The sequence below is a fragment of the Plecotus auritus genome, assembly GCF_963455305.1.
Source record: "Plecotus auritus genome assembly, chromosome: 5".
Classification (NCBI taxonomy): Eukaryota; Metazoa; Chordata; class Mammalia; order Chiroptera; family Vespertilionidae; genus Plecotus; species Plecotus auritus.
In genome coordinates this window covers 183,839,727-183,867,478 of record NC_137776.1, presented here as the reverse complement: position 1 = coordinate 183,867,478, position 27,752 = coordinate 183,839,727, and the positions used below count along the sequence as shown (strand labels likewise).

Genomic DNA, 27,752 nt, shown 5'->3' with positions numbered 1-27,752 from the left:
AAGGGCGCGTGTGGCTGGGGGAGCGTGTGTCACTCGGGAACCAGAGGAAGCTCCAGGGACAAGCCCAGGGTTCCTGCCTTTGTGGCGTTGGCAGCACTGCCTTCTCCAGGGCTGGGGGTGCGTTCTGGACCTGGGGACAGCAGAGCCCTCCCCGGCCAGCAGCCCCTCGCCCGGCCCCTCACCATTTTGCTACCAGGAGCCGGTGCTTGTACGCAGGCCACAGCCCGGCTCATGTCACGCCTGGGGCGGCCCCACCACCACATGGATCCACAGACACCGGCCAAGCTGGCTGCCTCCTGATCCAGAGCCCAGGTCTCCTGGGATGGAGGTGGGGAGGCGGCAGGACAGTGGGCAGCAGGAGCCGGGCTGGCTGGGCCGGGTGTGTGAGGACCGGGGAGCAAAGGGCTTGAGGGTGCATTTGTTAACAGCCCAAGTGCCCGTCAGTAGATGGGTGGATAAAAAGCTGTGGTAAATTTACACCACGGATTACTAAATAGCAGTGAAAAAGAAGGAACTCTTACCCGGTGAGACAGCCTGGAGGGACCTGGAGAGCATCATGCTGAGTGAAATAAGCCAGTGGGAGAAAGACAAGTATCACATGACCTCACTCATGTGGAATCCAATGAACCAAATAAACAGACGAATAAACAGATCCATAGACATGGACGCATGGAACAGCAGGACAGATCTCGGAGTGAAGGTGGAGGGTGGACGGGAAGAGATGAATGAAGAACTTATAGACATATATTCATAGACAATAGACAGGGGAGAGACAGGGTTGGGGTGGCAGGTGGGTGGAGAGGGGCAGAGAGGGGAAATGGCAGAAGTCTGCAATACTCTCAACAAGACAATTTCAAAGTAAAGAAAACAGCCCGGCCGGGTGGTTCAATAGGTTGAGCGTCTTCCCTGCACCAACAGGTCACCCTTTCCATTCCCAATACTGCACATGGAGCCTCAGTCCCCAGTGGGGGGCGGGCAGGAGGCAGCCGGTCCATGCAATTATCAGATCCATGTTCCCCTCTCTCCCTCCTTTCCTAAAATAGAAAATTAATAAAGAAAGAAAAAATGTTTAGAATAGGCAAATTGACTGAGGCAGGAAGTTGGGGGAGGGGAGATACTGAGGAGTGCATACACAGTTTTTGTTTGGAGTGATGCAATGATTTGGAACCAGATAGTGGTGATGGTTGCACAATAGTGTGACTGCGATTAATATCACTGAATTGAGCTCATAGATCATTAAACTATCGTGTTGTATGTAATTTAAATTTTACCCTGATTTTTAAAAAATAACAGTTGCAAGGACCAACTCCTGACCTAGGACGGTGCTGCCTGCCTTTGCAGGAAGAGGGGGGATTGTGGCTGGGCTTGTGGTTTCTGCTGCCCACAATAAGGAATTTGTGGGTTTCAAGTTCAGACGGGAACCCACCAGCACTAAGTGGGGGGATTGTGGACAGATCAAGGCCTGCCACTGAAAAGGCGAGGCGGGGAGTACTGGCCAGTGGCCTCTGTCGGGACTTCGCATTCTGTGATCCAGGGCCTGGGCCTTCCTTTACCGATTGGAACCCTCCGGGAACCCGGTCCTGGGAAGGCCTCTGTGGCCGCGTAGTGTCTGGGGAAGTGTGGAGAGTGACTACAGCGTTTGGATAGGTTCAAGCTTCGGGCGAATGAGAGGGCAGGTTCTCTCGTGGCAAAGAAATGTGCAAGTCCCAGATTGGAGGACAAAGTCCTCCCAGCACAATGATAGCCAAAGGTTATGGTTGTACGCTTGACCTCATGGTCCGAACCTGTGGTCCCCCGTGGCTAAGTGAGGTAGGCTGTGGGGGTGCAGCAAGTGCTGCCAAAACAAAGCTTGATAGAGTTCAGGTGCATGTAATTGAGTAGATTCCAAATCCGGGAGAACAATGTAAACATCTTGAACACTTTGCCTGGTGGAATCTGGCTATAAAATAAAGACTTGGCTTGCAGGCTGTGGCACTGTCTCTCCATCAGAGAGCAGCGTCCCACCTAGCCCCAGCTGTATTCTCTTGTCTGTCTTCTTTAACCCTTCCCCGCTCCCCCTCAGGTTCACCCCTGGCCGTGCTTAGCCAGCCACAGGGAAGGATTTGTGATGCAGCTTATTTAAGGCAACAGCTGGGCCCTGGGAACCAGAGCTGCAGCTCTTCACAGGGTTCATTTCTGCTAGGACCAGGCCCTGGACCACCCACCTCGCTCTGCCGGCACGTGGTCTGAGGAGTCCCAGGTGAGTGTGGGTTTGCAGGATAAACGTGTTGATTGCTGCCCCCTGGCTCCCCTCTGGCCCAGATGAACCCAGGGCTGTGAGGTCTGCCACCAGCAGCCACCAGTTTAGACTCATTGTCCTGAGGGTAGATGGGCTAGAGCCCTGAGAGCCCGCAGCCCCTGGCTGGCTGCCCTGGTTGTCCAGGTCTGTGCTGTGGTTCTGCCATGGGGAGGTGGGTGCTGGGAAGCTCTGCTGGGGGAGGTGGAAGGATGGGGCAGGGAGGGCGGGAGGAACAGAATCAACACTGCCCGCTGTACCCACCGCCTGGCCAGGGAATCACTGGACCGTGTGCATCAGGGTGGCCGGCTGGTCCCTGGAGCTGCCCCCAGCATACCCCCTGCCCCCAATCAGGAACCTTCTCTCCTCTGAGCCCTCACGCCTGGTCTGAGCTGACACGGTGAGCTTTGGAGCCTCAGACCTGGGCATGAGTCCTCGCTTGAGGGCCTTTGGCACGAGGCCCCTCTTGGAGCCTTGGCGCTGTAGGAAGTGGCTGGCATGGTCAGCTTCTGATGGAAGCGGTGGCTGAATCCTCCAGGCACAGAGAAGGGAGGGGGAGGGACGAGGATGTGAGACCAAGGACCCGTGGTCGTGGACCGGAATTATGGTGGCGAACCTGGAGGCATCTGTCTCAGCTAGACAGGGGCATAGGGGGCAACTAGAAAAGGCTCAGCCCAATTGTTTTAAATGGCCCAATGGGAGGACCTAGTCCACATGACAGGAAACAGGTGAGCCCATAGTACTCAGCCAATGAGGAGCCGGAGGAGTGGCCTAATAAATGGGCTATGTTCCCGCCAGGGGGGCGGTGCAACCAGCGGACTCCTGGGCTAGAGAGCTCAGTCAAGGTCTGGTTTTTACTTAGCTTCTGTCTCTGAGTGTCATTTGAGTTGGTGACGGTGACCATTTCTCACAGTACCTGTCTACAATGGGGTGTCCTCAGGCCATGTAAGGTCAGGATGGGGGAGCCTTGGTGCAGGTGGTGCCCCATCCCAGAGCTATCTGAGGTGGCCATGGCCCTGCCAGGGGCACCCAAGGCCCAGCCCTGGTACCCTGTGTTCTGAGCACTGCGGGATGCGTTACTGTCTCTGCCTTGGATCCAGCTGGAGGCGAATTGGTTTCTCTCCCAGGCCATTCAGAGACCCCGGTACACAGAGCCGCTCCCCGGAAGCGGAGGACGTGGCCGAGGTTGGGCCCACTGGTCCAGAGGCAACTGCCCACGGGGCCCACTCCCCACTCTGAGCTGACCCATGTCTGACCCTCTCACCTTCTCTGAAACGAGAGGGCACCCCACTTCCATAGCCAGACATGGGCGGAGACCGGCAGGCGGCTGTGGTAATGAGGGCAAAGCCAGTTGCCAGAGAGAGATGTGCTTTATTCAGGAAGAGCTGGGTCGGGAGGTGGGCTCCCGGGGTCCCACCTGTGGCCTCTTGGGCAAGGACTTTAGAAGCAAATGGCTGAGGGCATCTGAGCCTCCTTAGAGTCACCAGTGGGGAGCTTAGGGGACGCCCTCAGAGTTGTCCGTGGGTGGCACGGGAAGGGCCTCAGAGTCATCCGAGAAGAGTAGGGGGGGAACCCATCTCCCGTCACGATGGGCAGGGCCTGGTTGGTCTGGGTCCAGTACTGCAGGTAGCTGCTCCTCAGGTGCTGTTTCAGGGACCGGCCGTCCATTTTCTCGTTAATCTCCAGGTAGTTGCCATTTTCCTGGGTATAGGGATCCCACTGGGTGGGCACAGCCGAGTGGCCCTGGTTGGGGTCCCTGCACATGAGAGAAAGGCTGTGTGGGGTCTGAGGGCTCACGGGAGGCCTCCATGCTGACCCGAACCACCAGGGCACCTCACTGTGTCCTGGGCACTGGCTGGGCATGTACGTGTTCTGCGCCCAACCAGTAGCTCTATGCTCACACACAGATGGGGGTACTGAGGCTCAGGGAGGTTAAGTGTTGGAGAGGGGACAGGCATGGTCCAGCCTCACCCGCCTTACCCAGTCCTGGCAAAGTTGGTCCAGTAGGCGATCATCGCCCGGGAGAAAGTTCTGTCTTGGGCCCAGTAGATCAGGGGATTGTCGAAGGGCTTCCCAAACACGTAAGGGAGCTCATCGGTGTGGTCGGCGCCCACCCAGCTGGGGTACAACGGATTGCGAGAAGGGTCGGAGAACAGGTAGGTGTAGGTCCGGGCACTCCTGAGGAGGGAGGGACACGGCCCAGGTTGGCAGGGAGCTCACCTGGGCTTCCCACCCAGAGCTGGGCCCTGGAGGAGGCCATGGGGAAAGCAGGGCAGGACTGAGAAATCCCCAGACTGAGAATCAGGAGGGACCTGGGTCCCTGCTCCTGGAAGGGAAGGCTGTGGAGCTATGGTTCTGGGATCTCAAGTGCATTCACTCTTCCCTCCACAAAGCCTGTTGAGGCGTCTTCCTGCCTTTTCTCTGCAGATGAATTTGTATTCCCGTCAGGAACACACCTGTGCCACCCAATGAAGAGCTCAAGATCCTGGAGTTGGGACAAGTTTTCTGCCTGCTCTTCCTGGGCAACATTTCCTCTCCCTTCCGAGGAAGAATTCCTGACTTTTTATTTTCGCCGGAGGTTGACCAGGTGGCCACAGGCCAGAGTTGTTTTGAATGTTGGCCAACTCCAAACCCACAACTGAGAGCATCACCCCGTGTTCTGTCCCCCTCAGCCTGGGGGCTGGGGGAAGGTTGCAGACACTGCAAGGGAGGCCTGTGGGCTGAGTGAATGGGGGACTTACAACCTGATGGAGCACCCGAATTAATCTGAAAAGTAACCCTATCATTTTCAGTCTTAAAACACGTATACTTATGTGAATAGGGCTAAGTTTTCTTAAGTTTCCTTTGAAGGCCTGTGCAAAGCAATGAAGGAGGTGACTCAGCTATGAATCCAGCAAGCAGAACCGATAAGCAGGGACAGACAGACCCACCAGGAGTCAAAACATCATCTCATCCACATCATCTCATGTGATGAATACAATAGCTGAGGCTGCAGACCCCCAAGGCTGCACGTAGTACCCCAGCCCCTTCCCCTTTATAGTCCTGTCCCCTGCACCTGATCCCGGAAGCCGCCCCCGGGGGAGGCCTCCCTGGGCAAGTGCATGAACCACTTGGGCCTCCCCTGCCCTGGCCCTCACTTGGCGTTGGCTCTGTTTTGGGCCAAGGCCATCTTCGTGGGCATCAGGAAGAAGACGTCGGTCTCAAAGTCCATCACCGTCTTCTTCTTGGCCTCCTGGGAGGAGTCCTGGGCCAGGACGCCGTGTAAAAGTCAAAGGTGGCGTTGGCACCTCTGGGCCCCTTGACCAAGGTGAGCCCCCTGATGAGCTTGAAGAAGTCCTTCCTGCAGGGACAAGCCAGCACTGGTCCCTAGACCCAGTACATCGGGAGGCATCCCACCCCCCACACATCCCGCCATGGCCCTGCAGATGGCCCCCTACTCCTGCTCACCTTCTTCTCCTGGTAATGCTTCCCCAAGAGGCCCACGGGCACGTCCTGGGCCCTGCGCCCCACTAACCCTGTGATGGTCAGCTTGTCCACGTTGATGGCTGGCATGTCAAAGCTGGCATATTTGTGGCCGTCCATGTTGTTGGTGCCAGCGATGTAGTCAATGTCAGCCGCGTTGGTGAAAAGGTTGATGAGGTCGTCGGGAATGAAGTCTCCATCCACGACAGGCAAGAGGCCCATGTAGTGCACTATGGGGTCTGCGTGGAGAGCAGGGGTCCTCGCACCTTCCAGAGCCCCTGCCAGGCCCCAGGCCCGGGGGCAGCCCCTGCCTCCTCGGATCCAGACCAGGGTCCTCAGCCTGTCCCCCTGACATGGGGCCCGGATGATTCTATGTCCTGGGCTGCCCTGCGCGTGTGAAGCAGCTTCCCTGGCCCCATCCGCCCGATGTCACCCTCCCCAGTGTGGCAGCCCAGACTGTATGCAGACTGCCACAGGCTCCCTGGGCCTCACCGTCCCACTGACAGCCACTGCGCCCGAAGTCCCTAAAAGTGGGTGCAAATGACTGTTTCTGCCCATTGTTGGGGGACAAGGTGCACCAGCTTCCCAAAGGGGTCAGGACCCAGGCAGGATCAGAGGGAGGGATGGTGCCCGAGGCACAGCCTGTTGGGCCACAGAGGCATTGAGTGCCCTGGCGGCACCGGGCTCCCAGTTACACCAGTGAGCGGGTGACAGGCCAGGCAGCAGCCCCTCAAATCTCACGTTGGGAGCATGGCCGTCCCCCCATGTGGAGCCCCACTCACACTCCTTGCCCACCAGGGGTATCTTATAAGCCAGCGTCAGCGCCCGGGGGTTGGTGACCTTTAGACACTTGGCCATGCTGGCGGTATCATCCCGGGGGCAGCCCACCTCTTTGGCGATCTGGGGGTGGGGGAGACGGATATTGGGACCAGGACAGGGCATGGAAAGGAGGTTACCCGAGCCCCGAGCCCCCAACAGCTCCCTTTACCCCCTTGGCCCAGGAGAGAGGGTTCTTCTGGATGGCCCAGGGGGCCAGCGCCAGCTGCTCTGGCTGATGGCTCGCCGGATGAGGCCCTTGTTGTAGGGAGACAGGGTCTGCGACACACAGAGTTTTTGTCACCATGGCCTCGCTTCTCCTGCCCACCCGGGCTCCACCAAGCACAGCTAGACTGTCAGAATTATGCTGTTCCCCACAGCCCCCATCAGCTCACCTAACCCCCACCAGTTCCCCAAGTTCTCATCAACTCCCTCAGCCCCCATCAGCTCCCCAAGTTCCTATCAGCTCCGAAAATTCCCCTTCGCTCCCCCAGTTCCCATAAGCTCCCCTGCACCCCTGTCAGCTTCCCCAGTTTCCATCAGTTTCCCATGGCCCCCAAAAGCTCCCCACACCCTCATCAGCTCCCCCATCCCAGTCAATCCTCACCCTGCCCCCTCCCCTACACCGAGGCAGGAGGGTCTTCCATCCCAGCGAACCCAGACCTGCAGAGAGATGCTGGCACCTCCGGCTGATTCCCCAAAGATGCTGATGTTGTTGGGGTCCCCTCCGAAGGCAGCAATGTTCCTCTTCACCCACTCGAAGGCCATGTGCTGTCCCGAAGGCCATAGTTACCTGGGCCCGGAGGGGTAGCCCTTCAGGGACTGGGATGGGGGAGAGCTTCCTCCAAGTGGAGACCTCTGTCAAACCCTAGGATGGCGCAGGGCGGGTCCCAGGAGGCTGTGGAATTAGGTGCTGGAGGGGCTGTGGGGCTCAGGTAGGGGACTAGGACCAGGAGGGTCAGGCTGCTCATCTCTCTCCCTGACACCATCCCTCTTGTTGTCTGTCTGTCCTATGGCTCTGAGTCCACCGAGTCACCACTTCAGTGTCTCATCTTCCGTCTCTCCCTGGGTCCCTGTCCGCACTCCCTGGGTCCCTGTCCCTGCTCCCTGGTCTCCCTGGGACCCTGTCCCCGCTTCCTGGTCTCCCTGGGTCTCTGTCCCCGCTTCCTGGTCTCCCTGCGTCCCTGTTCCCACTCCCTGGTCTCCCTTTGTCCCTGTCCCCGCTTCCTGGTCTCCCTGGGTCCCTGTCCCCCCTCCCTGGTCTCCTGGATCCCTGTCCCCGCTCCCTGGGTCCCTGCCTGGCTGGCAGGCAGCCTCTTCTCTCACTACAGCTTCCGATGGGCTCCTGTGTCTCACATTCCACCCCCAGCTACCTGCGCTGCCAGTAGAATTCTGTGTCTTTCTGGGAGACTGTCAGGAGTTGTTGGGAGAAAGCAATGCTGAAGGGCCCCCCTCCAGCTCCCTCAACCCCGGCCCGAGGTGCCCATCACACCTGGCAGGTGGGCGTCCCCAGTGCTGAGGAAGCCCAGCGGCCCGAGGCGGTAGTTGAAGGTGACCGCGATGACGTTGCCCCGCGTGGCGATCTCACCCCCGTCGTACTTGTAGTTATTGAAGAAGCTTAATTCTTGGGCAGAGCCCTCTAGGAAGGATCCTCCGTAGATCCAGATCATGACAGGCAGGTTCTGGGAAACTGAGGCAGGAAGCAGGCCCGGTGACCCCCAGCTGTCCCCTCCCCATCCCCTCTGGGTGCTTGTTTCAGGGACTTTCAGCTCTGGAGTTCACAAAACTACGTGCAAGGCAAGGCTGGGCCTCTGGCTGCCTGGGCGCCTTCTTCAGGTTCGGGGACCTGGAGGGCATGGGGTGGGGGATGCACCTTCCTTCTGGCCCTGGGGGACCCAGATGTTGAGGTAGAGGCAGTCCTCGGAACCCTCGGTGTTGTCCTGGGTGTCAGTGATTTGCCGGCATCGCTGCTTGAAGTCCTTGGCCTTCAGGGTCCCTGTGGGTGACCAGAGGGCCTGGCATAGGATGGTGGACCCACCGCCACCCCAGGCACAGGGCCAGCCCAGCACCCACCCCCACTCCCACCTTGCCAGCCGGGGTGCCGCTGGGGGTTCTCCAGGGCCTTGGGCGGGGCGGCGAAGGGGATGCCCTTGAAGACGTCCACAGAGCGGCTGCTGATGCCCAAGAGGCCGAGCTTCTTGTTGACGCCCTCCACGAAGCCCCCTTCCGTGTGCACCATGCCCAGCTGGGGAAAGGGCAGGCTCAGGGGCACAGGCTGGGCGGGCCAGCGGGGTGGGGCGACCCCAGCAGGCTCTAGGGGTCCAGACAGCCTCCAGGTGGGGCCCCTAGTCACGCCTGCGTGAAGCTGTGGGTTCCTGAGGAAGCCCCGCTCCTCAGTCCTGGCAGGGCCCTGAGGGCAGGGATCCTGTAGGTGCCCTGAGGCTCCCAACTCTCCCTCGAGGGGCCCCAGCCCCTGGCAAGCAGGTGGGTGTCACCCCCTCTCCAGGGTGGGGGGCTGTGCTCCAGGTTGAACTAGACCGAGGTCCACACTCCTGTTCCGCCGCTGGGGCTGTGATGGGCAAACTGCCAGCCTCTCAGGGCCCAGCGCCCTCTGAGCCGGGCCATGACCCTCCCCAGGCAGAGGGAGAGCTGAGGGCCCTGGAGGCCCAGGCAGATCCGCAGATCAGCCCTGAGGGCGCCAGTGACTCTAGGGCTGCGGGTACAGGGCCTTGTTTGTGTTGGAGCAAGTGCCCCTGTGTGCCCTGAGAGCGCCTGGCCCAGCCCTCACGCATGGTCTCTGACATTCGAGTTCGTGGGTGTCCTGGCTGTCAGCTGCGCGGCGCCATCGTGTGAGTGTGAAGGCAGGAGCGCAGAGGAAGGGCCAGGACAGCGTGGGGCTGGGTGTGGGCTCTCGGGGGCTCTTTGTGCCAGCGCCCCACCTGCCTGCCCCCCTCCCAGGCCGTCCCAGGTCCCAGGCTGGGTTAGGGGAGCAGACGGGCCCCTGCCATGTCCTCTGGGCTCTCGCTTACCTTTGCTGCGCTCACTACCGCCAAGCAGCAAGCGAGGCCTGAGACAGCCAGCTCCGGGCGCCCCATGGTGCGTGTGCCTGCCTCGGGGGCCCTGCCTCTGCGTGTGGGTATTTATGGGGCAGGAACTACCGGGAGCCGGGGCTGGCAGCTGCCTGTGGCTGGTTCCCTTCCCCTTCTCCTCCCTCTGCCCCTTCCTCCAGGCAATATACCCAGGGCCAGCATAACTGCTATTCCCAGCAAGGCTCAGGGCCAAGGTTATGCATTTGTGGGCACACACACACTCACACACACACACACATACACACGCATGTATAGCTGCCTTTTCCAGGAGGGGCAAAGTCATGGAAATGTGTGCACACACATGCACACACACTCACACACGCATGCACGTGTGCACGGGTGCAGGGATGGTCCTCCTTGCCCAGGACCTGCTGATCTGGGTGTCTGGTGCCCACAGTGCACCTGGGCCGGTTACTGGGAATAGTCAGGTGAACCTGGGCTGGGGCTACAGGGACTCAGCTGGGTGCACAGTGCCCTGAATGGTGGCTCATTTACAAGGGCCTGGGCTCACCCTCAGAGAAGTGGGCCTGCTCCCCTCCAGGCCCTGCCTGGCCCCACAAACTCCGGAGCTCAGCAAAGGGAGGTCATAGAGCATGGGCGTGTGGCTTCCGGGACAGAGAGGGCTGTGTGCTCCTGGGCAGCCACGTGGCTGAGCCTGGGTCCCAGGGCCCACTGGTGAGCAGTCCGAGCTGGGTGTGGGGACCCATTGCAGCAAAGGTGGGCGATCCTGACCTCCGGGAGGGCACACCTCACACTCAGCACCAGCAGCCCTGGGAGGCAGGACTGGAGGCTCAGGGGGGCACAGGTGGGGAGGGAGGGGGCTCCCGCCCAGCCTGGTGGCTTCCCTGAGGAAGAGGAAGAGCCTGGCTTCAGAAATGCACCGTGACCTGGGGCACAGCAGAGAGTCAGAGAGGGACAGACAGAGGGAGAGACAGACAGAGGGAGAGACAGACAGAGGGAGAGACAGAGATAAGGGGGACGCGGAGAGACAGAGGGAGAGAGAGCTGAGCAGAGTGTGTGAGAGCAGAAGGACGCGTGTGGCTGGGGGAGTGTGTGTCACTCGGGAACCAGAGGAAGCTCCAGGGACAAGCCCAGGGTTCCTGCCTTTGTGGCGTTGGCAGCACTGTCTTCTCCAGGGCTGGGGGTGCTTTCAGGGCTCGGGGACAGCAGAGACCTCCCCAGCCAGCGGCCCGTTGCCCGGCCCCTCACCCTTTCGCTACCAGGAGCCGGTGCTTGTACGCAGGCCACAGCCCGGCTGACGTCACGCCTGGGGCGGCTCCAGCATCACATGGATCTACAGACACCGGCCAAGCTGGCTGCCTCCTGATCCAGAGCCCAGGTCTCCTGGGACGGAGGTGGGGAGGCTGCAGGACAGTGGGCAGCAGGAGCCGGGCAGGCTGGGCCGGGTGTGTGAGGACAGGGGAGCAAAGGGCTTGAGGGGTGCGTTTATTAACAGGCCTCTGGCAGCGAGTCCAGTTCTGCAGCCTGTTCTGGAGGAAGTAATCCGAGGTTGTACAGATGGCCAATGGAGGCCACCTATGAGCAGGGAGATGGAAATTACAACCTCAGTGTCAATCAGCTCGCACCCGCCTGGAGGGCCACCATCAGCAAATCAACAAACCCCAAGGGCTGGCGGGGTGTGGAGAAGAGGGAACCCTCGTGCCCTGCTGGTGGGATGGGGCTGGTGCGGCCACGGTGGAGAACAGTACGCAGATGCCTCAAAAAATGGAAAATGGAACTGCCGTTTGACCAGCGACCCCCTTCTGGGAATACCCTAAGAATCCTTAGGCACCAATGAGAATGACTGTGTGCACCCCTGTGTCCCTAGCAGCGTTATGTACAACAGCCCAGATCTGACAGCAGCCCAAGTGCCCATCAGTAGGCGAGTGGACAAAAGCTGTGGTACGTTCACAGCGTGGAATACTCTGCAGCTGTAAAAAGAAGGAACTCTTACCCGGTGAGAGAGCCTGGAGGGACCTGGAGAGCATCATGCTGAGTGAAATAAGCCATTGGGAGAAAGACAAGTATCACATGATCCACTCATGTGGAATCCATGAACCAAATAAACTGACGAATAAACAGATCCATAGACATGGACGCATGGAACAGCAGGACAGATCTCGGAGTGAAGGTGGAGGGTGGACAGGAAGAGATGAATGAAGAACTTATAGGCATATATTCATAGACAATAGACAGGGGAGAGACATGGCTGGGGTGGCAGGTGGGTGGAGAGGGGCAGAGAGGGGAAATGGCAGAAGTCTGCAATACTCTCAACAAGACAATTTCAAAGTAAAGAAAACAGCCCGGCCGGCGTGGTTCAATAGGTTGAGCGTCTTCCCTGCACCAACAGGTCACCCTTTCCATTCCTAATACTGCACATGGAGCCTCAGTCCCCAGTGGGGGGCGTGCAGGAGGCAGCCGGTGCATGTAATTATCAGATCCATGTTTCCCTGTCTCCCTCTCTCTCTAGAAAAGAAAATCAATAATAAAGAAAAACGGTTTAGAATAGGCAAATTGACTGAAGCAGGAAGTTGAATAGAATAGCAGCAGTTGGGGGAGGGGAGACACTGAGCAGTGCATACACAGTTTTGTTTGGAGTGATGCAATGATTTGGAACCAGATAGTGGTGATGGTTGCACAATAGTGTGACTGCGATTAATATCACTGAATTGAGCTCATAGATCGTTAAACTATGGTGTTGTGATTTACATTTTACCTAATTTTTAAAAATAGTTGCAAAGACCAACTCCTGACCCAGGACGGCTTTGCCTGCTTTTGGAGGATGAGGGGGGAGTGTGGCCGGGCTTGTGGTTTCTGCTGCCCAGGAGGAGGAATTCCTGGATTTGAAGTTCAGACGGGAACCCACCAGCACTAAGTGGGGGGTTGTGGACAGATCAAAGCCTGCCACAGGGAAGGCGAGGCGGGGAGTACTGGCCAGTGGCCTCTGTCGGGGCTTCGCATTCTGTGATCCAGGGCCTGGGCCTTCCTTTACCGATTGGAACCCTCCGGGAACCCGGTTCTGGGAAGGCCTCTGTGGCCGCGTTGTGTCTGGGTAGCGTGGAGAGTGACTGCAGCGTTTGGATAGGTTCAATCCTCGGACGAATGAGAGGGCAGGTTCTTTCGTGGCAAAGCAACGTGCAAGTCCCAGATTGGAGGACAAAGCCCTCCCAGCACAATGATAGCCAAAGGTTATGGTTGTACGCTTGACCTCATGGTCCCAACCTGTGGTCCCCCGTGGCTAAGTGAGGTAGGCTGTGGGGGTGCAGCAAGTGCTGCCAAAACAAAGGTTGATAGAGTTCAGGTGCATGTAATTGAGTAGATTCCAAATCCGGGAGAACAATGTAAACATCTTGAGCACTTTGCCTGGTGGAATCTGGCTATAAAATAAAGACTTGGCTTGCAGGCTGTGGCACTGTCTCTCCATCAGAGAGCAGCGTCCCACCTAGCCCCAGCTTTATTCTCTTGTCTGTCTTCTTTAATCCTTCCCCGCCCCCCCTCAGGTTCGCCCCTGGCCGTGCTGAGCCAGCCACAGGGAAGGATTTGTGATGCAGCTTATTTAAGGCGACAGCTGGGCCCTGGGAACCAGAGCTGCAGCTCTTCACAGGGTTCATTTCTCCCAGGACCAGGCACTGGACCGCCCGCCTAGCTCTGCCAGCACATGGTGGGAGGAGTCCAGGTGAGTGTGGGTTTGCAGGATAAACGTGCTGATTGCTGCCCCTGGCTCCCCTCTGGCCCAGATGAACCCAGGGCTGTGAGGTCTGAGGTCCCATCTCGGGCAGCCACCAGTTTAGACTCACTGTCCTGAGGGTAGATGGGCTGGAGCCCTGAGAGCCCGCAGCCCCTGGCTGGCTGCCCTGGTTGTCCAGGTCTGTGCTGTGGTTCTGCCATGGGGAGGTGGGCGCTGGGAAGCTCTGCTGGGGGAGGTGGAAGGATGGGGCAGGGAGGGCGGGAGGAACAGAATCAACACTGCCCGCTGTACCCACCGCCTGGCCAGTGATACACTGGACCGTGTGCATCAGGGTGGCCGGCTGGTGCCTTGAGCTTTCCCACCATACCCTTCCCGTAATCAGGAACCTTCTCTCCTCTGAGCCCTCACGCCCGGTCTGAGCTGACACGGTGAGCTTTGGAGTCTCAGACCTGGGCATGAGTCCTCGCTGAGAGCCTGGGGCACGTGGCCCCTCTTGGAGCCTTGGCACTGTAGGAAATGGCCGGCCTGGTCAGCTTCTGATGAAGCGGTGGCTGAATCCCCCAGGCACAGAGAAGGGACGGGGAGGGACGAGGATGTGAGACTAGGACCCATGGTCTTGGGCCAGCATCATGGTGGAGACCCTGGAGGCACCTGTCTCAGTAGACAGTGTGGCATAGGGGGCAACCTGAAAAGGCTCAACCCAATTGTTTTAAATGGCCCAATGGGAGGACCTAGTCCACATGTCAGGAAATAGGTGAGCCTGGAGTACTCAGCCAATAAGGAGCCGGAGGAGGGGCCGGTTAAATGGGCTGTGTTTCCGCCCCGGGGTGCCAGTACTGCTGGTGGAACACCTGCTCTCAAGAGAGCATTCAAGGTCTTTTTTCACAAGTTTCTGTCTCCGAGTGTCATTTGAGTTGGGACAGGTGAGCATTTCTCATAGTACCTGTCTACAACGGGGTGTCCACAGGCCATCGCCCAGGTTCTGTGAGGTTAGGAGCGGGGAGCCCTCGGTGCACATGGTGCCTCGTCCCAGACCTTGCTGAGGTGGCCATGGCCCTGCGTTTCACCTCTGTCTACCGCTGCCCTCCGGACTCTGCCAGAGCCAGCGGGTAGCACCCTGGCCCTGCCAGGGACACCCAAGGCCCAGCCCTGGTACCCTGTGCTCTGAGCCTGTGGGATGTGTTACTGTCTCAGCCTGGGATCCAGCTCCAGGTAAATACGTTTCTCTCCAGGGCCATTCCCAGACCCCGGTACACAGAGCCCCCTCTCCGCACCCTGAGGACGTGGCCGAGGCTGGGCCCACTGGTCCAGAGGCAACTGCCCACGAAGCCTGCTCCCCACTCAGGGCTGACCCTCCTCTGAGCCTCTTTCCTCCTCTGAAATGAGGGGCCACCCACTTCCAGAGCTGAACACGGGCTGAGACTGGGCGGGCAGCTGAGGTCATGAGGGCAAAGCGGGTTGCCAGAGAGAGATTCGGCTTTATTCAGGAAGAGCTGGGGTGGGAGGTGGGCTCCCTGGGTCCCACCTGTGGCCTCTTGGGCAAGGACTTTAGAAGCCGATGGCTGCGGGCATGTGAGCCTCCTCAGAGTCACCCGTGGAGGGTCATGGGGCGGCCTCAGAGTCGTCCGAGGAGGGCAGGGTTGCAGCCCCATCTCCGGTCACGGTGGGCAAGGCCTGGTAGGTCTGGGTCCAGTACTGCAGGTAGCTGCTCCTCAGGTGCTGTTTCAGGGACTGGCTGTCCATCTTCTCGTTAATCTCCAGGTAGTTGCCGTTTTCCTGGGTGTAGGGATCCCACTGGGTGGGCACCGCCGAGTGGCCCTTGTTGGGGTCCCTGCACATGAGAGAAAGGCTGTGTGGGGTCTGAGGGCTCACGGGAGGCCTCCATGCTGACCTGAAACACCAGGGCACCTCACTGTGTCCTGGCCACTGGCTGGGCATGTGCATGTCCTGAGGCCCAGCCAGTACTCCCCTCCCTTCCCTTCCCCTCTCTTCCATTTTTTTAAACCTGCACCAGAGATATCATTCCATTTATTTCAATGGAGAGTGAAAAGGAGGGGGAGAGACAGAGAGCAACATTGATGTGAGAGAGACACATCCCTAATAGACCCAACCACTGCCGGGGTTCGAGTCTGCAATGAAGTACATGTCCTTGATAAGAATCAAACTTGGGACCCCTCAGTACACTGGCCCAGGCTCTATCCACTGAGCCAAACCGGCCAGGGCCCAGCCAGTACCTCCTATCCTCACACACAGATGGGGGTACTGAGGCTCAGGGAGGTTAAGTGTAGGAGAGGGGACAGGCATGTAGGCCCAGGTGGTAGGAAGCCTTGCCCAGCCTCACCCGCCTTACCCAGTCCTGGCAAAGTTGGTCCAGTAGGCGATCATCGCCCGGGAGACAGTCCTGTCTTGGGCCCGGTAGCCCAGGGGGGTGGCGAAGGGCTTCCCAAACACGTACGGGAGGTCATCGGCGTGGTCGGCGCCCACCCAGCTGGGGTAGAATGGATTGCGTGTGGGCTGGGAGAACAGGTAGGTGTAGGTCCGGGCACTCCTGAGGAGGGGAGGGACACGGCCCATGTTGGCAGGGAACTCACCTGGGCTGCCCACCCAGAGCTGGACCCTGGAGGGAGGCCATGGGGAGAGCAGGGCGGGACCGGGAAATACCCAGACTCAGACTCAGGTGGGACCTGGGTCCCTGCACCGGGCGAAGGGAAGGCCGTGGGGTTGTGGTTCTGGGATTTCAAGTGCATTCACTCTTCCCTCCACAAAGCCTATGGAGGCGTCTTCCTTCCTTTTCTCTGCAGATGAATTTGTGTTCCTCATTGGATGGTATCATAATCTCTCTCTTCTGTGTAAACATCCCTAACTTACTTTTTATTTTCGCTGGAGGTTGACCAGGTGGCCGCAGCTAAAGTTGTTTGGAATGTTGGCCAACTCCAAACCCACAGCAGAGAGCATCATCCCGTGTTCTGTCCCCCTCAGTGTGGGGGAGGCGGGGAGGCTGCAGGAGTTGCCAGGGGAGGCCTGAGGGCTGAGGAGGGCTCTGTAAAGGCCCTGAGCTGGGAGGTAAGGAGGGGCCTTCTCAAGTCTCCTCAGGCCTGGGCAAGGCAGATGGTGCAGGCACCGCTGGAACCCCATCAAGGTTTTCCCGGGCCTCCCTGACCCCCTGAGCCGCCCACCGGGGAGGCCTCGCTGGGCAGGTGCGTGACCCAGGTGGGCCTCCCCTGCCCCGACCCTCACTTGGCGCTGGCTCTGTGCTGGGCCACGGCCATCTTCGTGGGCATCAGGAAGCCAATGTCGGTCTCAAAGTTCACTACCGTCTTCTTCTTGGCCTCCTGGGAGGAGTCCTGGGCCCAGGACGCCGTGTAGAACTCAAAGGTGGCGTTGGCACCTCTGGGCCCCTTGGCCATGGTGACTTGGCTGACCACCTTGAAGAAGTCCTCCCTGCAGGGACAAGCCGGCACTGAACCCTCAATCTGGGCCAGCGGGAAGGGCCCCACATCACCCCTACCCCTACCCCAGGGGCCTGCAGATGGCACTCTACACCTGTCGGCCTCCTCACTCAGCTGATGCCTCTCCAAGAGGCCCCCAGGCACCCCTTGGACCCTGCGCCCTACTTACCCCGTGATGGTCTGCTTGTCATTGTCAATGGCTGGCATGTTTTTGCTGGCAATGAAGTGGGCATCCATGTTGTTGGTGCCAGCGATGTAGTCGATGTCGGCCATGTTGGCAAAAAGGTTCATGGGGTTGTCGGGGATGAAGTCTCCATCAATGACAGGGAGGAGGCCCAACAAGGAAGCTGAATGGAGAGCAGCAGTTTCTAGCACCTTCCAGAACCCCCCGTCCCTCCCCCCACACCCCCCCCCGCCACCAGGCCCAGGCCGGGGAGCAGCCCCTGCCTCCTCGGATCCAGACCAGGGTCCTCAGCATGTTGCCCTGACATGGGGCCCGGATCATTCTATGTCCTGGGCTGCCCTGCGCGTGTGGAGCAGCTTCCCTGGCCCCGTCCGCCCAATGTCACCCTTCCCAGTGTGGCAGCCCAGACTGTGTGCAGACTGCCACAGGCTCCGTGGGCCACACCGTCCCGCTGACAGCCACTGGGCCTGAGGCTGCACCTTCCCATCATGGAGTGGGCATCCCTGGCTTCTCCCTCTCTTCTTGCTCCGCCAGAATCAGGAGGAGGAAGACCAAGAGCAATTGAGGAGCCGCTGGAGCGAGGGCTGGCTTGTTTTGGTCTGTGAGCCGGGCACTGTGCTAGGTCCGCATTGTCCCCCGCTCCCTGAGTGGACCCTGAAGGGACCACACGGCTGGCTCGGGGCCGCCGGACATGCCGGCCTTCGCAGGCCCCGCCGGTTCTCTGTGGGTTGAGGAGATGGTGGGTGTGCATTTGGGGCCGTGGTGGTTGCGTGGGTCCGTCCTGCCTGGCATTTATGGCTTAATGCACAGTGGGCGGGACACACAAGGGCCCCCTGTACTTGGCTGTGGAGAGATGTGCAGCCTCTGGGGCTGATCACGCCGACACTCGAGGCTGTTTTTGCCTGGATCCCGTGTCCAAGCAACAGAGTTGCAGAGGTGGCGGGCAAGGGCTATAGCAGGTGCTCAGGGGGTGGAGAGGGAGTGTGTGGAGGAGAGTGAGCGGTCGGCTAGTTCAGTGGTCGCCAACCTTTCAGACCTCGCGGACCACCAGTGGCAACCACTGGGATTAGTTCAAGGGTGCTAGGTCTGGTACCTAAAAGAGGGTCCAAATGACTGTACATGGCATGGTTGGGGGTGGGCCAAAATGTGCACCAGCTTCCCAAAGGGGTCAGGACCCAGGGAGGATCAGAGGGAGGGATGGCGCCCTCCGCACAGCCAGTCGGGCCACGGAGGCATCGAGGGCCCTGGCGGCATGGAGCTGCCTACAGGCGCCAGTGAGTGGCTGAAGGGCCAGGCCACAGACCCGGCACTTCCTCACTTCTTGGGGAGCATGGCTGGCCCCCCATGTGGAGCCCCCACTCACACTCCATGCCTGGTGGGGATGTCTTATTGGCCAGTGTCAGGGCCCGGGGGTCGGTGACCTTCAGACACTTGGCCATCCTGGCGGTATCGTCCAGGGGGCAGCCCACCTCTTTGGCGATCTGGGGGTTTGGGGGGAGACAGGTGAGTCCAGTGCAGGGCAGACGGCCAGGGGGACCAGGACAGGGCATGGAAAGGAGGTAACCCTCCCCCCACCCCCACCCCCACCGCAGCTCCACTTTACCTGCTTAGCCCAGGAGAGAGGGTGCTTCTGGATGGCCCAGGGCACCAGCGCCACGCCGCTCTCGCTGATGGCTCGCTGGATGAGGCCCTTGCTGTAGGGAGAGAGGGTCTGCAATACACAGAGGTCCTGTCACCATGGCCTCGCCTCTCCTGCCCACCCGGGCTCCACCAAGCACAGCCAGACTGTCAGCTTCATGCTGTTCCCCACAGCCCCATCAGCTCCCCTAACCGCCATCAGCTCCCTCCTGTTCCCATCAGTTTCCCCCAATCCCAATCAGCCCCAACCAGCTCCCCACAACACCCTGGGAGGTAAACCTGCCTTCCCATGTGCACAGACCTGCAGAGAGACGCTGACACCTCCGGCTGATTGTCCAAAGATGGTGATGTTGTCAGGGTCCCCCCCGAAGGCCACAATGTTCCTCTTCACCCACGTGATGGCCATGTGCTGGTCCCGAAGGGCGTAGTTACCTGGGGCGGGTGGGGGAGCCCATCAGGGACTGGGGTCAGGGGAGAGCTTCCTCCATGTGGGGACCCCAGTCAAGCCCCAGGATGGAGCATGGTGGGTCCCAGGAGGCTATGGATTGAGGTGCTGGGGGTGGGTGTGGGGCTCAGACCTGCTCCCTGATCTCCCTGGGTCCCTCTCCCCGCTCCCTGGTCTCCTTGGGTCCCTGTCCTGCTCCCTGGTCTCCCTGGGTCCCTGCCTGGCTGCCTTTTCTCTCACTACAGCTGCCGATGGGCTCCTGTGTCTCACGTTCCATCACCAGCTTCCTGCACTGCCAGTGGAATTCTGGGTCTTTCTGGGAGTCTGTCAGGAGTTGTTGGGAGAAAGAGGTGCTGAAGGGACCCCGACAGCTCCCTCACCCCAGGCCCCAGGTGCCCATCACACCTGGCAGGTGGGTGTCCCCGGTGCTGAGGAAGCCAAGTGGCCCGAGACGGTAGTTGAAGGTGACCACGATGACGTTACCCCGCGTGGCGATCTCCCCGCCATCATACTCATAGTTATTGAAGAAGCTGAATCCTTGGGCAGAGCCCTCTAGGAAGGATCCTCCGTAGATCCAGATCATGACAGGCAGGTTCTCTGAAACTGAGGCAGGAGACAGGCCCGGTGACCCCAGCTGTCACCTCCCCATCCCCTCTGGGTGCTTGTTTCAGGGACTTTCAGCTCTGAAGATCACACATCAAAGGGGCTGGGCGTTTTCTGCACGTTCGGGGACTTGGAGGGCACGGGGTGGGGAATGCACCTTCCTTCTGGCCCTGGGGGACCCAGATGTTGAGGTAGAGGCAGTCTTCAGAACCCACGGTGTCGTCCTGGGTGAGAGTGGCTTGCAGGCATTGCTGCTTGAAGTCCTTGGCCTTCAGGGTCCCTGTGGGTGACCAGAGGGGCTGGCGTTGATGGGGAAAATGAGACATTTTTGGGGGGCTAGCAATCTGAATCTAGTCACTGCCCCTTTATTTATCTGGTCCCACAAGACCTGTTCACCCAAAATACTACTCCCATCTTAGAGAGGCCATAAACCATCCCCAGATGGGGTTATCAGTGCTGGTGCCAGGCCAGGCCCTGGGATGTGGTCCCACTGTCCCATCCCAGCACACGGGGCTTTTGGCAAAGCCAGTGAAAGGTCCAGACGTATGATCCATATTTGGGGCACAAAGAAACCAAAGGGGTAGAAAGGAAAGCTTCCTCCATATTGGGGGTGGGGGGCTCAGGATTTGGGGAGAAGCAGACTCCCCTGAGTCACTGTACCACTACATGTGAAATATCTGGAAATAAATGGGCTTTTCCTGGGCCTCTGGTACTCCTGCATATTTTTTCGGTCGCCTGGTAAATTCCGTAACATAAATATGGTGCATGCCCCTTTGAGGCATCTCTGGGTGAGAGCAGGAGGGTGTGCCCACTCAACCGAGCCCATGATGATGGGAGAGCGCGCTCCAGTGATTTACTGGGTTCCTGTCTCATCGGGACCTGGCGGCCAGGGCCTCTGCTAACACTCCAGTGGACTTCAAGGAGGACAGGAAAGGCCTTTTCTGGACCAGACATCTGATGGGTAAGTTTTCCCCAGGGGGACCAGTCTGAGGTCAGGCCTGCCTTTAGGGACAGAAGAAGTAGCTGATCACCACTTAGGCAAAATATTTGCCTCAGGGACTTCCTGTGGTTACTGACTGGTGTGTTGTCCTGTGACTCTGTTAACTGAGAGGAATTGTGCTGTCTGGCTGCAAACATGGGAGGCAGTTCCTGTAAACCTGCTGCCTTAGAATGTGTGCTAAAAAAATTTAAAAAGCCCAGACTGCTGCCTGCAATGCAGATGTCTCTCTGAGAAATCAAGGGCCCCCAGCTTATAGCCAAGGATGGGAACCATGAGAGTGTTTATTAATGTGTCTTTGTTGTTTAATTTGCTTAAAAATAGGGCAAGCCCCGCTCTAGGGGAAGCCTAGTTGTATGTAGTGGGGCCCAACACCGTGACAGAGTGCAGATGTCCCAGCAGCTGCCGAGAATCCTTATTCTTGGGGCCATCTTGCTTTCTGTCAGGGAGGGTATTAGCCCTCCAGAAACTCTCAGCTAATGAAATTTCTGTCTATATCTGTAAAGTAGGGACTTTCATTTGCTCTTCCCTGATTATATGACTTTTTCTGTGCTAAGTTAAAATTTTAAGAGTCGAAGGTTAATTTAAAGGTCTAAAATTTGTAAAGGTTGCGACCCAGGAAAGTTTAAACCAAGAGCCACTAGCTAGTTTATTGCTTGCCGGTAAATAACAGGTTCTTATCTCCCCCCTGTCAAGGACAGAGTACCTGGTTAATGCTCAGGGGGAGAGGGGGAAAGATAAAAACAGAAAGAAAGGGGTCATTTTACTCTTAAGCAAAGAAGCAAAAAGTTTCTGGTTCTGAGCCTGCCAGGGTGGGTTGACGGGGTGCTTCCTGGGCTGTGTCGGAATGTTTAGCGGAGGAACTTTGGGATACAGGGCTGTATTAGCCAGATTGAAAAGGGTTAATTCCATGGTCAGGACCAGGTCTCTGGTGTTACAGCTGGTTGACAGCTTTTCCAAATGTAATATTTCAAGAATTTAACTGAGAGACAGCTTTGTGACATCTGAAGGGCCCTAAGGTGACACAAAGATCTACGGTCTCCCTAAAAAGAAATGTTTTTGAACTAAATTAGACCAATACAGTATACTTGAAATTACATAAGGAAGTAAGTGATGCAGGCTGGGTTGGGTAACAAGATTAATGCTTCCATGATAATGGATGGTTCTTACTTGGGGGGCATACCGCTCCCAGCCAGATTAGTGTGTCCTTTCTTTGAACAGATAGGGCAATCACAGTTAACAGCATAATTAAAATAAAATGGTACTTTCACATTACGTTACCCCTATTACAAAACTGGTCAAGAAGGTGCTTTGGGTAATAGTTGGCTTTAAAGATCTCAAGGTTGTTAGAATATAGTAAATAAAGATAACTAAATAAAGAATTTAAATAAAGCTTTTCAATAATTATAAATATGGGTATAGTAAAAGTCCAGTCAGTGGAGAGGAGACTGACGGTGCTGTCTATTAGAGGAAGGAGCCAGTACTGTTTCTCCCTGTAAAGGCAGAGAAGCCTAGGAAACCAGCTTTTCTAGGCTGCGAGAGGAGTTAGAGAAAAAAAAAAAAAAAAAAAAAAAAAAAAAAAAAAAAAAAAAAAAAAAAAAAAAAAAAAAAAGTTAAAACTCTGCTGGAAGTCCTAACTGGTTTGGCTCAGTGGATAGAGCGTCGGCCTGTGGACTGAAAGGTCCCGGGTTCGATTCCGGTCAAGGGCATGTACCTTGGTTGCGGGCACATCCCCAGTAGGGGGTGTGCAGGAGGCAGCTGATCAATGTTTGTCATCGATGTTTCTAACTTTCTCTCCCTCTCCCTTCTTCTCTGTAAGAAATCAATACAATATATTAAAAAACAAACAAACAAGACTAGGGGAAGGGGGAGTGATTCGAAGGTCGGCTATGGCTCTCTGGGACAGGGAGCTCCTGGCTGACCCTGGTGTGCTTCCAGCAGATGTAAAATTTCCAAACCCGGGGCTCGAGTGGGACCTTAACAACAAGGCCCATGGGGGACACCTGAGCGGTCTCTCAGGGACTAATAATTAAAAGGATTAGGGGAGCAGTGCCCCGGTCTCAGAACCTAAATAAGGCCTTCAATATTCAGCAAGGCAAAGAAGGGCCTTCCGAACTTCACCAAAGACTAAAAGGCCAAGTAAGAAAGTACTCTGGGCCAGACCCTGAGGACCTGTTAGACCAACGCACCAAATGTTACGGCGCGGAAGTGACAGTCGGTCTCCGAGTGACTGGACTTTTACTATATCCATATTTATAATTATTGAAAAGCTTTATTTAAAAGCTCTGAGGTTCGGGGGTGGGGGTTCCCCAGGGAACCAGCACTGCTGGTTCAGAGGACCCTAAGATCCAGTTCCTAAAGGGTTAAAGAGAATAAAACGGGGCAAAGACTTATTATGCTTAGCAGATATCTTGCAGAGAGCTTGCAGCCTTGAGCACAGCGTAGCTCAGATAAGCAGAAGACACCAGGCATGGGAGGAACTAAGGATGGACCAGACCCTTCCGTCAACAGAGCGGCTCGCAGCCAGCAAAAATCAATAAAAACCTCTCTCTCCCTGCTCTCTTCGCCAACGCCCCCGCCCCCACCCCCACCCCCCAGTCTCAGCCCTCCTGCACCCAGGTGGTCAGATTTGCCTGATATCTCAAAAAACTACAAAGGTAGAGAACTGATAGAATAAAAGTACATTTAAGGTATATTCATAAATATTATCCTGGGAAATATTATCTGTTTACTTTTTGGTAATCATTAAAGGACTAGGGTCTCTAAAAATGAGGAATTCTAATACATTTTAAAGAAAAAGAAAGAATATTAGAGTAGAAATACTTAATAGAAGGTCTGAGGCACCGTTATGCATTTTTAAAGGACATAAAAAGAAGGTTTGAAGGCTAATTTAGAAGTGTAAAATTTATGAAGGTTGTGTATATGCTAAGAAGAAGAAAAGAATTATTGGAAGAAGATTAATTAGATGATGCAGGCCAGTGGGCCAGGACAGGCACAGCAAGGAGACTGAGATATTTAGACAGAGGTTTTCAACCATCTGAAGGACTCTGTCTTCCCTAAACCAAGGACACTTTAAAGTCAATGATTTGCATTTTGCCTCCCTAAACAAAAAGGGTAAAGAGCTTATGTCCAAGTACTGAGGAAGAGGAAGACTGATAGAAGCAAACCGGTTAGTGTTATTTGCTGTCCACACCCAAGGACAAATAACGCTAGAAAATAAGCCTTAACGTTAATATAATTCATGAGTGATATAAATTTCATGATTGAATCTCATTGCGCCCCACCTGCCTGCCCCCCTCCGCAGGCGCCAGGCCAGGCCTTGAGATGTGGTCCCACTGCCCCATCCCAGCACACGGGGCTTTTGGAAAAGTCTGCCAAGGTCCGGACGTATGATCCATATTTGGGGCAGAAAGAAACCAAAGGGGTAGAAAGGAAAGCTTCCTCCATATTGGGGGGCGGGGTCAGGATTTGGGGAGAAACAGACTCCCCTGAGTCACTGTCCTGGTCCATGGAAAACGTCTGGAAATAAATGGTTTTTTGTGAGCCTCTGGGACTCTTGCATATTTTTTCGGTCGCCGGGTAAATTCTGCAGCAGCACGAGGATGGTGGCCCCACCCGCCACCCCAGGCACAGGGCCAGCCCAGCACCCACCCCCCACTCCCACCTTGCCAGCCGGGGTGCCGCTGGGGGTTCTCCAGGGCCTTGGGTGGGGCAGCGAAGGGAATGCCCTTGAAGACGTCCACAGAGCGGCCGCCGATGCCCAAGAGGCCGAACTTCTGGTTGACGCCCTCCACGAAGCCCCCTTCCGTGTGCACAACGCCCAGCTGGGGAGAGGGCAGGCTCAGGGGCGCAGGCTGGGTGGGCCAGCGGGGTGGGGAGACCCCAACAGGATCTAGGGGTCCAGACAGCCTCCAGGTGGGGCCCCTAGTCACACCTGCCTGGAGGTGTGGGTTCCCGAGGAAGCCCCGCTCCTCAGCCCTGGCAGGGCCCTGAGGGCAGGGATCCTGTAGGTGCCCTGAGGCTCCCCACTCCCCCTGGAGGCACCCGGGCCACTGGAAAGCAGGTGGGTGTCGCCTCCTCTCCAGGGCGGGGGGCCAGGCTCCGGGTTGAACTAGACAGAGGTCCACACTCCTATTCCGCCGCTGGGGCTGTGATGGGCAAACTGCGGGCCTGCTCAGGGCCCAGCGCCCTCTGAGCCGGGCCATGGCCCTCCCCGGGGAGAGGGAGAGCCCAGGGCCCTGGAGGCCCAGGCAGATCCGCAGATCAGCCCTGAGGGCGCCAGTGACTCTGGGGCTGCGGGGACAGGGCCTTGTTTGTGGTGGCACAAGTGCCCCTGTGTGCCCTGAGAGCGCCTGGCCCAGCCCTCCCTTGTGGTCTCTGACATTGGAGTTCGTGGGCGTCCTGGCTGTCAGCTGCGCGGCTCCATCGTGTGAGTGTGAAGGCAGGAGCGCAGAGGAAGGGCCAGGACAGCGCGGGGCTGGTGTGGGCTCTCGGGGGCTCTTTGTGCCAGAGCCCCACCTGCCTGCCCCCCTCCGCAGGCCGTCCCAGGCCGGGTTAGGGGAGCAGACGGGCCCCTGCCATGTCCTCTGGGCTCTCGCTTACCTTTGCTGAGCTCACTACCGCCAAGCAGCAGGCGAGGCCTAAGACAGCCAGCTCCGGGCGCCCCATGGTGCGTGTGTCTGCCTTGGGGGCCCTGCCTCTGTGTGTGGGTATTTATGGGGCGGGAGCCATCCGGGAGAGATCCGGGAGTTGGGGCTGGCAGCTGCCTTTGGCTGGTTCCCTTCCCGTCCTCCTCCCTCTGCCCCTTCCTCCAGGCAGTATACCTGGGGCCAGGATAGCTATCGTTCCCAGCCAGGCTCAGGGCCAAGGTCATGCATGTGTGGGCACACACACACTCAGACACACACACACACACACACACACACACACACACACACACACACGGACGTGTGCCTGGGTGCAGGGGTGGTCTGTTTTTCACAGGACCTGCTGATCTGGAGCCCACAGTGCACCTGGGCCGGTTACTGGGAAAAGTCAGGTGAACCTGGGCTGGGGCTACAGCAGGGGTGGGCAAACTTTTTGACTTGAGGGCCACAATGGGTTCTTAAACTGGACCGGAGGGCCGGAACAAAAGCATGGATGGAGTGTTTGTGTGAACTAATATAAATTCAAAGTAAAGGAGCGGAGGGGAGAGCAAGAGAACCCTTCACTCTTTCGGCTCTGCAGGCCGGATAGAACAGCCGAACAGGCCGGATCTGGCCCGCGGGCTCTAGTTTGCCCACGGCTGCTACAGGGACTCAGCTGGGTGCACTGTGCCCTGAATGGTGGCTCATTTACAAGGGCCTGGGCTCACCCTCAGAAAAGTAGGCACATTTCCCTCCAGGCCCTGCCTAGCCCCCACCTGGAGCTCTGGAGCTCAGCAAAGTGTGTTCACAGGGGACAGGGCATGTGGCTTCCAGGACAGAGAGGGCTGTGTGCACCTGGGCAGCCACGTGGCTGAGCCTGGGTCCGAGGGCCCACTGGTGAGCAGTCTGAGCTGGGTGTGGGGACCCATTGCAGCAAAGGCGGGTGATCCTGCCCTCAGGGAGGGCACACCTCACACTCAGCACCAGCAGCCCTGGGAGGCAGGACTGGAGGCTCAGGGGGGCACAGGTAGGGAGGGAGGGGGCTCCCGCCCAGCCTGGTGGCTTCCCTGAGGAAGAGGAAGCGCCTGGCTTCACAAATGCCCAACGACCTGGGTCCCAGCAGAGAGACAGAGAGGGACAGACAGAGGGAGAGACAGACAGAGGGAGAGACAGAGAATATGGGGACGCGGAGAGACAGAGGGAGAGAGAGCTGAGCAGAGTGTGTGAGAGCAGAAGGGCGCGTGTGGCCGGGGGAGCGTGTCTCACTCGGGAACCAGAGGAAGCTCTAGGGACAAGCCCAGGGTTCCTGCCTTTGTGGCGTTGGCAGCACTGCCTTCTCCAGGGCTGGGGGTGCGTTCCAAACCCGGGGACAGCAGAGCCCTCCCCAACCAGCGGCCCCTCGCCCGTCCCCTCACCCTTTCGCTACCAGGAGCCGGTGCTTGTACGCAGGCCACAGCCCGGCTCATGTCACGCCTGGGGCTGCCCCACCACCACATGGATCCACAGACACCGGCCAAGCTGGCTGCCTCCTGATCCAGAGCCCAGGTCTCCTGGGATGGAGGTGGGGAGGCGGCAGGACAGTGGGCAGCCGGAGCCGGGCTGGCTGGGCCGGGTGTCGAGAATCGGGGAGCAAAGGGCTTGAGGGTGCATTTGTTAACAGCCCAAGTGCCCGTCAGTAGATGGGTGGATAAAAAGCTGTGGTAAATTTACACCACGGATTACTAAATAGCAGTGAAAAAGAAGGAACTCTTACCCAGTGAGACAGCCTGGAGGGACCTGGACAATATCATGCTGAGTGAAATAAGCCAGTGGGAGAAAGACAAGTATAACATGATCCACTCATGTGGAATCCATGAACCAAATAAACAGACGAATAAACAGATCCATAGACATGGACGCATGGAACAGAAGGACAGATCTCAGAGTGAAGGTACAGGGAGGGCAGGAAGAGATGAATCAAGAACTTAGAGGCATATATTCATAGACAATAGACCCAGGAGAGACAGGGCTGGGGTGGCAGGTGGGTGGAGAGGGGCAGAGAGGGGAAATGGCAGAAGTCTGCAATACTCTCAACAAGACAATTTCAAAGTAAAGAAAACAGCCCGGCCGGGTGGTTCAATAGGTTGAGCGTCTTCCCTGCACCAACAGGTCACCCTTTCCATTCCTAATACTGCACATGGAGCCTCAGTCCCCAGTGGGGGGCGGGCAGGAGGCAGCCGGTCCATGCAATTATCAGATCCATGTTCCCCTCTCTCCCTCCTTTTCTAAAATAGAAAATTAATAAAGAAAGAAAAAATGTTTAGAATAGGCAAATTGACTGATGCAGGAAGTTGGTGGAGGGGAGACACTGAGCAGTGCATACACAGTTTTTGTTTGGAGTGGTGCGATGATTTGGAACCAGATAGTGGTGATGGTTGCACAATAGTGTGACTGCGATTAATATCACTGAATTGAACTCATAGATCATTAAACTATCGTGTT

General features: G+C 57.5%; 2 pseudogenes across 2 annotated transcripts; both read right to left on the bottom strand.

Annotated features, from left to right (window-relative positions):
* Positions 1 to 3,715: 3,715 nt before the first annotated feature.
* On the bottom strand, positions 3,716 to 9,648 carry LOC308248404 (bile salt-activated lipase-like; annotated as a pseudogene). The gene is made up of 11 exons: positions 9,583 to 9,648; positions 8,639 to 8,798; positions 8,427 to 8,549; positions 8,046 to 8,243; positions 7,217 to 7,346; positions 6,726 to 6,832; positions 6,520 to 6,637; positions 5,790 to 5,976; positions 5,413 to 5,615; positions 4,256 to 4,453; positions 3,716 to 4,031 (listed from the first exon to the last, which is right to left on the bottom strand). The product of its transcript is annotated as a bile salt-activated lipase-like (transcript).
* A 5,230-nt stretch (positions 9,649 to 14,878) lies between these two features.
* LOC308248403 (bile salt-activated lipase-like) lies at positions 14,879 to 25,314 on the bottom strand (annotated as a pseudogene). The gene is made up of 11 exons: positions 25,249 to 25,314; positions 24,311 to 24,470; positions 19,807 to 19,929; positions 19,452 to 19,649; positions 18,903 to 19,033; positions 18,567 to 18,674; positions 18,327 to 18,444; positions 16,949 to 17,126; positions 16,568 to 16,771; positions 15,681 to 15,878; positions 14,879 to 15,161 (listed from the first exon to the last, which is right to left on the bottom strand). The product of its transcript is annotated as a bile salt-activated lipase-like (transcript).
* Positions 25,315 to 27,752: the final 2,438 nt, after the last annotated feature.